Below are 10,655 nucleotides of genomic sequence, written 5' to 3'. Positions count from 1 at the left end.
AAGCATTATCTGTTTTCTTATGAATGCTGCAAGGCAATTTATTCATACTGTTAGAAGCCCTTGTCAAATTATATTACCTCCCCATATCATTCAGCTTGAAATCTTGGAGGGCAAAGATCAACATAAAAATCCTAGAGGAGAACACAGACAGTAACCTCTTTGACATTGGCCATAGCAACTTCTTTCTAGATATGTCTCCTAAGGCAAGGGAAACAATAACAAAAACAAAGTATTGGGGCTTCATCAAAATGAAAAGCTTCTGCACAGCAAAGGAAACGATGAACAAACCTGGAAGGCAAACTACAGGTTGTGAGAAGATATTTGCAGATGAAATATTTGTTTAAGTGTTAGTATGAAAATGCATAAAGAACTTATAAGACTCAACACCCCTCCAATGAATAATCCATTAAAAATGGGCACAAGACATGAATAGACATTCTTTCCCAAAGAAGACATTCAGATAGCCCACGGACAAATGAAAAGAAGCTCAACATCACTGATCATTGGGGAAATGCAAATCAAAACTATAGTGAGATGCCTCCTCACACCTGTCAGAATGGCTAAAATCAACAACCTACGAAACAACAGGTGGTGGCGAGGATGTGGAGAAAGGGAACACTTTTACACTTTTGTGGGAATGCAAACTGGTGCAGTCACTATGGAAAACAGTATGGAGTTTCCTCAAAAGGTTGAAAATAGAACTACCCTACAATTCTGCAATTGCACTACCACATATTCATCAAAAGAATACAAAAATACTAATTTTAACAGATTCATGCACCCCATGTTTATAGCAACATTTTGTGTGTGTGTGTGTGTGTGTGTGTGTGTGTGTGTGTGTTGGAATATTATTCAGCCATGAAAAAAGAAATCTTATCATTTGCAATGACATGGATGGAGCCAGAGTATTACACTAAGTAAAATAAGTCAGTCAGAGAAAGACAAATACCATATGATTTCACTCATATGTGGAATTTTAGAAACAACATGAATGAGCAAAGGAAAAAAAGCAAGAGAGAGACAGAGAAAGAAAGAGAGGCAAAGCAAGAAATAGACTTTTAGCTATAGAGAACAAACTGATGGTTACCAGAGGGAAGTGGGTGTGAGAATGAGTTAAATAGGCAATGAGGATTAAGGAAGGCATTTGTGATAAGTTCAGGGTATTGCATGTAAAGTGTTGAACCACTAAGTTGTGCACCTGAAACTAATATTACACTGCATGTTATATTGCATATGACTCTGGGATTTGAATAAAAACTTTAAAAAGAAAAAAAATAAACACACATAAAATCCCAATAGCACATCCCTAAATCTAGCAGAAGTTCGATTTAAATTTGGGTTCCATTCTCTTCTTCTCTGTTTGGGAGAGAAATTATATACAAATTTATTTGGGGTCTGTGTATAAATATCATTGCTATCAATTAGAATGGGACAAAGGATAAGTGCCTATAGTGCCATATTTCCTTTCATAAATCATAATATCAATGATATAATAAACATGAGTTTTGTATAGTTGTCACTCTAATTGCCTGTCTCATTTCTGTTTTTGTGGTATTTGGGACATTTTTTGCTTCAATTTTTTCTGATCATGTTTAGCCAGATTTTGGTTTTGCCATGTCATTACTTCTTGAGAATGTTTCAAGCTACAGAAAGAAAAAAAAAATCTTTTAAATGTTTAAAAAATAGTTTTTACCAAGATTTTCACTTTATACATTACTTAAGCATTTCTCTTCTGGCTTTAATTAACTGATTGTGCCCTTTTAAATCATAGTTTTAAAAATGATGTTCCTGTATCTAACAATTTGTGATTAATTTTTCCCCATGACAGAAACTAAAGCCTGAAACTACTCCCTGTGGTTCCCTTTATTCATTACTCAATGCTTCTGTCAGTGATGGGTACACAGAATTGAAATTTTCCCAAGGTAACCTAACTTGACTCAGCAGGACCTAGGGAACCTAGCCATGAGGGATAAAAAGGATAAGGCAAGAGATGCCATATGCCTGTAGGCAAACACCTGTTTGAATGTCTTTTCTTAACGGACTTTGTCTAGTCCAGTTAAAACACTGAAATCCATTTGCATGTGAAATCACAACATAACAAGAGCAGAAAGTCATGAGAATTTATTTTCTTTTAAATCAATAACACAAGAGAATAATGTGCACTAGAAAAAAAATGTGAGACCTATTAAAAAGGCTGTGAGTTACTATTTATTTATTTATTTATTTATGCATGAGGGGCACACTGTGTTCAAAACTTAGAGAAACAGGATCTTGGAAACACTATTTTTCACTTGTTTCTCTAATGTTATTTGAATCCATCAATAAATCTACATATTTATTTTGTATTCAGCACAAAGTTAGGTGATCACATTATTCCAGGTGATTTGCCCAAATAGCAACTACATATTTTCAGCCTCACAATCTTGCCTCTGTTTTCACCTTTTAATGCCTTCATCTTCAATTTATGTTTTCTGCCACAGGTGGCGGCAGAGTCTCATGGGTCCAGGATAGAAAGCATGCTGATGTGAGATCCAAGCTGATCAACTCAGTGCAAACTTTTTTTAAACACATTTTAATTTAATTTAATTTTACTTTTAAACCAGGCTTTCTAATCATGAAAATAATACATAATATGGTATAAATATTCATATAGAATAGCTAACAGTGATAAGTGGAAGTTGGTTCACTGTAGAACTAGCAGCTTCACAAGACATTTCTCCAGATATAATAATGTTTACACTGTTTCTTAGGTATGTCCACACAATTTTTATTCATATATCGGAATGTTTCAAAAATAAGACAAATTATATTGGGACACTGTTGTGCAATTTGATTTTTTTTAAAATTAATAGCATATCCTTTTATATTCTTTCAATTATGTTCTTAAATGGCTATCCTTTATTCCACAGTATTACTGTCCATTTATATATTCGCAAGTAATATTTCTAATATAGGTTTAAGTATCCCCTATTCTTTAAATTTTCTTTCTTTTTTCCCATTTTTCCTTCCTTTATTTATTTTTTGCTTGGCCCCCTCATATTTTAACTACCTAAAGAAATATACCATGAGTATCACTTCACACACATATTTTTACACATGATTGAATTTATAGGCGGAATTAATTCCCCCAAATGGAATTGCTAGCTCTTAAGGTATGTGTTTTTTAAATTTTCACAAGACTAAGCGTTGAACAAATTTAATCTACCATTAAGAGTGTTTGGGAATGACTCATTCTTCTAGGGCATTGTCAACATTGTTTATAAACCTTAGCCGATTTGATAAACTAAAGAAATGTATATGTCTCATTGCTGTTCTAATTTATACTTTGTAGACATGAGTGAAATTGAGCATATTTTCCTGTGTTAACCAGATGCTTATACTTATTTTTCTTTGAACTTTCATTTTGGGGTTGTATAAGTCAGACTTTACCATGATAACAAATAATCTTATATCTCAGTGTTTTCTGACAAAAATACATTTATTTTTTCTTCATGTTAATGTAAATATGTGGGTCAGATCTGTCTTTGCTTGGCTCAGCTCTTTTAGTCTATGCATTTTGAAACAGGTTACAGGAATAGTCACGCTCTAGAATTTACAGTCCTCATTGTTGGGGAGCTGAACAAAAAGGCCCTGTCAGGACATAAAATAACATCCAAGGCTTCTGTTCAGATGTGAGAACATCTAAGATATGGCAATATATCCCTTACATTTCATTGACAAAATGGGTCACATGGTCAAGATCAAACTCAGTGCAATATGGAAGCATGGAAAGAATACGGAGAGAAAATTTATAGTAAAATACATAATGCAACCTCCTGTTATGCTTTTTACCTATTTTTCTATTGGTTTAATTTTCTTATTTATTTATAAAATATCTTCATATATTTAAGGAAATATTCTTTCATCATATTTATTATAATATTTTATCACAAATTTTCATATACCTTGGCTTTCATATTTTTATGCTAGGTGTAATTTAAAAATATAAACATTAATCAAAATTTACCTTATGGCTTCTGGACTGGTGTCATATTAGAAGTAATATCCTTAACTTCATGACTATGAAAAACAATTAAATGATCAATTTCTGAGTGAAACAACTAACCACAAAAATACTTCATTTAAAAAATTTTAATTCTAGTATAGTTAACATACAGTGTTATGTTATGGACAATATAGTATTTTGACAGTTCTTTACATTACTCAGTGATCATCATAAATGTACTCTTAATTCTCTTCATTTATTTTACCCATTTCCCCACCTACCTTCCCTCTGGTAACCATCAGTTTATTCTCTAAAGTGTCTGTTTTATGGTTTGTCTCCCTTTTTCTTTGTTTCTTAAATTTATATATGAATGAAATCATATGGCATTTTTCTTTCCCTGACTGACTTATTTCACTTAGCATTATACCCTCTAAATCTATCCATGTTATTGTAAATGGCAAGATTTCATTTTTTAATGGCTGAATAATACTCATATTTGTGTGTAGTGCATCTTCTTTATTCATCTATCAATGAACACTTGGGCTTTTTCCATAACTTGTCAATTATAGATAACACTGCAGGAAACACAGGACTGCATGTTTCTTCTCAAATTAGTGTTTTCTTATTATTTGTGTAAATATCCAGTGGAATTACTGGATTGTATGGTAATTCTATTTTTAACTTTTGGAGGAAACTCCACACTGTTTTTCACAGTGGCTTACACTAGTTAGAATCTCCACAAACAGTGCACAAGGGTTACTTTTTCTCCATTTCCTTGTCAACACTTCTTTCTTCTAATTTTGATTTTACCTATTCAGATAGGTGTGAAGTGATATCTTATTATGGTTATGACGTGCATTTGCCTGATGAGTGTTAAGCATCTTTTCATGCGTCTATTGTCCATCTGTATATCTTCTTTGAAAAAATGTCAGTTCATATCTTCTGTCCATTTTTAATTTGATCATTTGTTTTTTTGGGTGTTGAGTTGCATGTGTTCTTTATGTATTTTGGGCACTAACCCTGTATTGGATGTATCACTTAAAAATATCTCTCCCATTCAGTAGGTTGTCTTTAGTTTTGTCAGTTGTTTCCTCTGGTGTTCAGAGGCTTTTTATTTTGATATAGTGCCAATGATTTATTTTCACCTGTGTTTCCCTTATCTCAGGAGACCTATCTAGAAAAATGTTGCCATGGCCAATGTCAGAGAAATTATTGGTTGTGTTCTATTCTAGGATTTTTATGTTTTCATGTCTCAGATTTAGGTCTTTCATCCATTTTGAATTTATTTATGTGTATAGTGTAAGAAAGTGGTCCAGTTTCATTCTTTTGCATACAGCTGTCCAGTTTTCCCAATACCATTTGTTGAAGAGACTGTCTTTTTCCCTGTGCATATTCTTGCCTCCTTTGTCAAAGATTAATTATTAACACTTGTTTCTTCTGTTTTTGATTATAGCCATTCTGATAGGTGTGAAGTGGTATCTAATTATGGTTATGATCTGCATTTTGTGAGTTTGCAATCGTGGATTTATTTCTGGGTTTTCTATTATGTTCCATTGATCTATGTGTCTATTTTTGTGCCAGTATCATAGTGTATTGATTTCTATAGCTTTGTAGGATATCTTGAAATCTGAGATTGTGATACTTCCTATTTGTACAAAAAAAATGTATCTTGACTGAAAGTTGTAGAGGATTATTATTTTTTAAGCATGCGTTTTAAAGCAGGTAACTTCTATTTTATCTAAACTGAGTGTTAGTAAGGGGAAAAAGAATTCTCTTTAATCCTCATTTTGTTAGGATGATTTGGTCAGTCTTATAATAAATAGTCTTCTCTCAGACTTTAGATATGCTTCTCTATGTTTATTTATGTATTGTTCATGTACAGGAGTATAATAAAATTTCTGAATATGTCATAAGATACAAGCATCTAAATCATTCCACATGATTCATTTTCAACAAATGTCTGCCACTCAGTTTATGGTACTTTGTTATATCAGCACTAGGAAATTTTTAATACTAAAATTCAATGGATAAGGAATATATAATCTTTTCATCAAATAGTGCTGGACAACTACATAGTCACATGCAAAAGAATGAATGTGGACTCCTACCTTTCATTACATAAATAATTAACTCAAAATGTCTTAAAGATATAAATGTAAGAGCTTAAATTATAAAAGTCCTTAAAAGTAAAAGTAAAAATCTTTAGATTTGACAAAAGATTCTTAGATATGATACCAAAAGCATAAGCATGCATGTAAATTTAGTGTGATAAAAGCCAAAATTAAAGAAACACTTTCTATTTTGTTCTTATTTATTTAGTAACACAAGGTTCTATTCTGTTTAATGGAAAGTTACTGATTTTTCTTTCTAAAATGAATGGCATCCCTTTGTGGAAAACCACTCTAGAAAGCCCCTCGTATTTTGTATATATACATTTGTATTTTGTATATACAATAGATTCAAGAGTCCCTCCAAGTCTATATTTGTTTACTTTTTTAAGCCCCTTATTCTCCCATTCTGTAAGCTAATAAGAAATGTCTTATAGTTGATAATAGATTCAACTTATTATTGTATCTTATATCCGTATGTATCTTTGACCAACACAAAGACTCTTATTGTATCTTTTATCTGTATCTATCTTTGACCAACAAAAAGTTTCTCCCTATATATATTTATACCTTTTTAATTGACAAATTATCACTTCTTTGGAATTTTGTTTACCCTTTTATAGCTATATTTGTATAACTTATTGAGGGGATATTGAAAGTATTTTAGGGCTGCCTGGGTGGCTCAGTGGGTTAAGCCTCTGCCTTTAGCTCGGGTCATGATCTCAGGGTCCTGGGATTGAGTCCCACATCGGGCTCTCTGCTGGGCGGGGAGCCTGCTTCCTCCTCTCTCTCTACTTGTGATTTCTCTCTGTCAAATAAATAAAATCTTTTTTAAAAAAGAAAGTATTTTAAATTAAGATAATAAAATAAACAAATTTTAAACCTGTTTTTTTGTTGTTGTTTTTTAAGATTTTATTTATTTATTTGACAGACAGAGATCACAAGTAGGTAGAGAGGCAGGCGGAGAGAGAGGAGGAAGCAGGCTCCCCGCCAAGCAGAGAGCCCGATGTGGGGCTCGATCCCAGGACCCTGGGACCATGACCTGAGCTGAAGGCAGAGGCTTTAACCCACTGAGCCACCCAGGCGCCCCAAATAAACAAATTTTAAATAGCATTATATCACGCATTATTTGACTTGAAAATTTCTTCTACAAATGACTGGTCACTTTTAGTTACCTATGGCTAAGTGAAGAGTTATTAAAAATTTTCAAAAGAAATTGAACTTTTCTTGTAGGGATGCTCCCCCCCCCCACACCACCCCGCCGGTGTTGCTGTCTGCTTTATGCAATTATATTTGTCAAGGATATTCTATTGGAAGTTTCTCCAGCTCAAAAAGATTGGGAGCTAATTTCTACCTTGCTCATTCATGATTTGATACACCTGCTCTATGAAGTAAGAGCCCTCTCTTCTTCTCCTCGCCCACTGAAGAATTCAAAATGTGAAACAGGATTCACATATATTGTCAGAAAACAGAGAGTATATTGGAGAGTATATTAAAGACTAGAGTATGTAGTTTAATATTTTGTTCCATCAGGGTAGGCCAAGCAGTCAACTGTTTGAAGGGTATCATCAATTATTTTAGCTAAACTTATTTCTTTAAGCTGACAGAACAAAATGATTCTAAAACAGATGAAATACAATTTTGAAGAGATAAATTATTTCATCATTGGGTCATTTATCTAGGAAAACATATGCATAGTATTATATCTTATTTGACATTAAAATATGTTTATCTGACTGGTAGACTCAGGCTGAGTCAATCAGTATCTTATGTTATCTTGGATATTTGGTAGTCTCTACAAAAACAAAACAAAAAAACAACCCACAAACCCTTGGGAGGTGATTGTGCAGGTAAGTATGTTTATGAGTGTTAAGACACCCTAAGACAAACATCCACGTTAATATGAAGAAGGAAATTGAATTGCGAATACTTTTTCTTCTTTGGTAAGCAAGCATTCATTGCCTATGATGCAAAAAGTTCATAATAATTACTTTACTGGGTATATCAAATGTGTTTGATTATTTTCATTTGAATGAAATGATAGCCTGCAAAAATCTACTTTGTATGTTGATTTTTATTAATGTATACTTAGCTTATATTTCTGAGTTAAAATAGTAGAAATTTTTCCCATTTGTCTGTTTACCATATTTCTAGAGATTATAAGGTGAATTTCTAGAAATATGGTAGACATAGTAAACTCCAAAAATTAATATTTTCCTATGATAGAGATGATGACAAGGACTTTAAAATTCTATGCTATCTCTTTAACTAGTTATAAAATAGCCTACTTGTAAAATAGGCTATTAATTTGAGCTTACTATGCTTTATAAAATAACTGAATGTACAACCAACTTTTTAAAGGTCATAGGGAATTGAAAAGAGGTAGATGGGTAAGACAGTTAAATGCCTTTTTTTAAGGTATGAGTTTTTCTGTAAAGCCTTAGAGAAACCTTTGGTCCAGAAAGTAGTTGAGTAGGGATTAAGTTCTTGCAGGGGGAAAAAAAAAAGTTTGTTCCCTGAAGTTATTATAAGGATCCCAGCTATTGGGGTACATACTCCCTGGTTATGATTGGCACTGAAATGTCAAACTCAAAATCCCAAACCATAAAATTGTCTGCCTTAATCAGGGAAGGGTTGTCTATTCCCATTGTTCTGGATAAACCAAGAGCTTCCTATCTCAAATCCTCTCATTCTTTTAGCTGGGAATATACCTCCCCTGCCCTTTTTACATACCTTTTTTTTTTTTTCTTTCCTCTAAAGACAGTCTTTATATTTCTTTATAAAATGTATTTTACTTACAAAACACATAAAACTCTTAAGTATTGACTACATAGAGAATGAGGAAAAATAATAGGACCACTCAATTGATCATTCAAACAAGAGTATAATTTGACTTCATGTATCTAGATTTGTCAGAGGAGAAATATAGATACATAATAATTTAATAGTGATTCATAGCAATAGCATATATGATATAATATTATAAAATGGAATAATTTCATATATACATATATATATGTATAGAGAGAGTCAGAAATGCAGATATAGAGACAGGCAGAGATATACACAGAGACAGAATTCCTTGCAGGGGGAAAAAAAAAGTTTGTTCCCTGAAGTTATTATAAGGATCCCAGCTATTGGGGTACATACTCCCTGGTTATGATTGGCACTGAAATGTCAAACTCAAAATCCCAAACCATAAAATTGTCTGCCTTAATCAGGGAAGGGTTGTCTATTCCCATTGTTCTGGATAAACCAAGAACAATGGCAACAACAAAGGCATGCCAGGCAGCCTTTGAAAGTCATTTATTTACATAGGATATTTTTCTTATTAAAGCTCATTCTTTGATAGGCAAGTATGTCTTGTACTTTTAAAATTTTTGGTAATCACAGGCAATCTGACTTATCACTCAGAGAACCAAAAACAAAAAACAATTTGCTGATTCATCCCAATGGTTGCATAAGACTTTTTCTTCAGTTTTTTAACAGTCAAGTAAATTATTCTAAATACTTCACACATTTTTTTAGGTTATTCATTGATCTGAAATCAAAAGTTTGCATGAAAGAAATCAACCCCACTCTTTCTCACTATTGTCCTATAAACCAGTGCACTTAGGTGTGTACCATCTAAGGAGCTTGTTAAAATTAATATTCTGATTTAGGAAGACTTGGGTAGACCTTAAGATTCTCTAGCTCTTTTTTTTTTAAAAGATTTTATTTATTTATTTGACAGAGAGAGAGAGATCACAAGGAGGCAGAGAGGCGGGCAGAGAGAGATAGGAGGAAGCAGGCTCCCCGCTGAGCAGAGATCCCGAGGCAGAGCTCCATCCCAGGACCCTGAGATCATGACCTGAGCCGAAGGCAGAGGCTTTAACCCACTGAGCCTCCCAGGTGCCCTAAGATTCTCTACATCTAATCAAGCTCCTGACTGCTACTGTTGCTGTGGACTATACTTTGAGAAATAAGGTTTTAAGTAGTGTTTCAAATAATTCTTTCCTGCCTCTCTATACAACGTTGTGCTGATCTGGCTGTGTTTCCTGGTTTCTTTTGGGTTTTTAAAAATGTCTAATAAAGTTCAAAGCATTCTCTCTTCTGATTAAGCTGGTTCTTCTCCCACAGCACAGGTCTGATTCAGCCTAGGACACATGAAAAGAGACTCTTGGGGAGGATCTTGGTGTCCGCTCCTTCAGTTATGTTCTCCAGACTTAGAGATAACAACGTGGGGTAGGAGCAACAAAAGAATGACTTCTAGACTATAAGGAGAAAAAAAGAAAATAGATTCTGAATACTCTACATTTCCTTCCCCCCGCAACTCATATACTAATACCAATTTCTGTATTAGTCAGGACTTTTTGCATTGCAAGTATGGGAAACACAGTTAAAAGTGTTCTAAGTAAAAAGTGTGGATTATAATCACATTTTATGAAAATTTATAATAACAGAACCTGCTTTAGGCATAAATATCAAGGACTCAATTGATGACATTGGGACGGAATGATTGAACTGATAATGTAATTTAAGATGAGTTCACTGGTAGCCAATATTAATCTGGACCTTCCTTT

The sequence above is a fragment of the Lontra canadensis genome, unplaced genomic scaffold, assembly GCF_010015895.1.
Source record: "Lontra canadensis isolate GAN:19392208 unplaced genomic scaffold, GSC_riverotter_1.0 scaffold80, whole genome shotgun sequence".
Lineage (NCBI taxonomy): Eukaryota > Metazoa > Chordata > Mammalia > Carnivora > Mustelidae > Lontra > Lontra canadensis.
The sequence above is the reverse complement of the archived record's forward strand: the minus strand, read 5'-3'. Positions refer to the sequence as shown.